We start from the raw sequence: 2397 nt of genomic DNA on the forward strand, positions 1-2397 counted from the left end.
AAGTGGACTCTCCCATCCTTCTACATTGGATCAATTTATTTCCAAAATAAGGAATGTCTAGTATATTTATTTTTTATATTTATACTATTTCGAACAGAAATTCCTTTGAGCTAACAGCGCAGACCCTGATGAGACGCCGCATCATGCGGCGTCTCATCTGGGTCTACGCTGTTTGTCAATGCCTTTTTTTCTACACGCTAGGCATAAATGGAATCTTCGCCATTTTATGTCGAAGACAAATTATTCATATAAAAGACAAATATGTATGTTACAGTCTAAATGTTGATCGAATTAAACGTCCTGTTTTCTACGAAGAACAAAACACTGTATGATGCCATTACAAAATAATACAAAAACACGACACTGAAAACAATACATATGAACATTCATATTACCTCTAAGCATATCTGAAACAAAAATGGATACGAGTATATTTCATACAATCATTAAATATGGCAAAACAAATAAATAATTTAAATACTTTATCAAAGCGCTAATATTGCCTTTACTTTAGAATGAATTGCTGCAATAATACAATATGTGTTGTCGAGTTTCTAGAGTTTATTATTAATAAATTGGACATTTGTTCATAAGTATAAACTTTTTTATAAGCATAACTACACTCATCAGTCATGTGACTGTCATAAAGACAGAAACATTTTTTCACAAGACCACGCATATTTAGGACAAAGAGATTGCAGATAAGAACACAGTTCGGAGTTAAAACCAGTTCGCCCAAACCAACATATTGTTGAGTTTGTCCAGAGACATTGAAATGCTTTCTACATTTGTTTACATAATTCCTTTATATGTAGACTCTAGTTTCATTTTGTAGCATCAACACTTCAGAGCCATGCAGTATCATTATGTATCCCCAACCCCTCATAGCTATATATGGGTTATATTAGCTATTCAAGAAATATACAAGGAAATGATAGGCCTGAACAGCTTAGTTAAAAAATATATTTGTCCATACAATCTCTAATTATTTTAATCAAATAATTAATCAAGCCATGAAGGAATAACATCATAATCGACAGTCCACGTATGATTTTATGAAGCCTACTCGAGCTTCCGTGTGAAAACATTTTTATTCTGAATATTTTAAGGTTATTTATTAGATACTGATAAGCAGCAAACAACATAAAACATGAACAGAATGCGAGTTACTCGCAGGCTATTCTGATTTTATGCTGTTTGCACATAGCCATTTACACTTTGCTTCAAAGTGGGAAAGGGTTAAACACGTCAGGTCCTTTACGCCGCCTCGGGTGTAGTACCATCGGCTCGTTTAGTATTTACAAGGTATACAAAAACATTATGAGCAAGACATGGTGAGGCACTACGTACTGACTCAATTCCATGGATGATTTCCTGTTTGCATGCCGTGCAGTCCGCGTTCTTGTCAAACAACCGGAAGAGCTTCCGGTACTTCATCGTTCTGTAAGCGGAAAACAGAGGCAGGTTATGCAATACTTCCGCTAGACCCATTAGGTGTTAACCTTAAATAGTTAATAACTGAGTCGCGTTCTGAGAAAACTGGGCATAATACATGTGCGTGAAGCGTCGTCCCTGATTAGCCTGTGCAGTGTGCACACGCTAAACAGGGACGACACTTTCCGCCTTAATTGGATTTTTGCTAAAAAGAGGCTTCATTTTAACAAAAAATGTCATAAATTTGAAAGTGTCGTCCCTGATTAGCCTGTGCGGACTGCACAGGCTTATCTGGGACGACACTTTACGCACATGCATTTAGTCCGGTTTTCTCAGAACGCGACTGATATTGTTTTTAAAGAGCCTCGTTTTGGGAAATTTGACCTTAATGCATATGCCTAAAGTTTCATCCCAGATTAGCTATGGTACCAATCAGGGACAAATATTGTATGATTTTTTTTGTGTATAAAGAAAGTCTCTTCCAAGCGAATATCCAGTTTAAGCGGACATTGTCGTCCTTCATTAGCCTGTGCGGCCACTTTACGGCATACCGTAAGTCCAGTATTTTTCAGAGCGATGTTAAAAAAAGCGCCAAATTGCGCGGTAGTTGACACGTTAACATATTCGAAAAATGAACGCAGATAGAGTTTTTCTTAAGAACCTGACATCAATGGTTAGTTCTAATCCATTGTATGCTATTGGTATATGTTGGATTCTTACTTTTTCTTTGTTTATTGAGTTTTCATATCTAAGGTTAACTGTTAATGTAAATACATTTCATCATCTGGACTTGCTTTTTTTTACCAAACTAATAAGTTGACGATTATTATTTGTAGTTGTTCATATTGATGTATTAATACATTTTTGTCTTAATAAATATATATATAAATAGATTATATAGGTCTGCGTATCAATAATAATGTTTAACACATTAAGTGTAATATATTCTGTGCACTATAATGG

The 2397-nt window shown here is 35.2% G+C and overlaps 1 pseudogene; it reads right to left on the minus strand.

Moving 5' to 3' along the window:
* Positions 1-303: 303 nt before the first annotated feature.
* LOC127881447 (polycystic kidney disease protein 1-like 3) overlaps positions 304-2397 on the minus strand; it is a 24731-nt pseudogene continuing 22637 nt past the window's right edge.

The sequence above is a fragment of the Dreissena polymorpha genome, chromosome 5 (assembly GCF_020536995.1).
Source record: "Dreissena polymorpha isolate Duluth1 chromosome 5, UMN_Dpol_1.0, whole genome shotgun sequence".
NCBI classification, from domain to species: Eukaryota; Metazoa; Mollusca; class Bivalvia; order Myida; family Dreissenidae; genus Dreissena; species Dreissena polymorpha.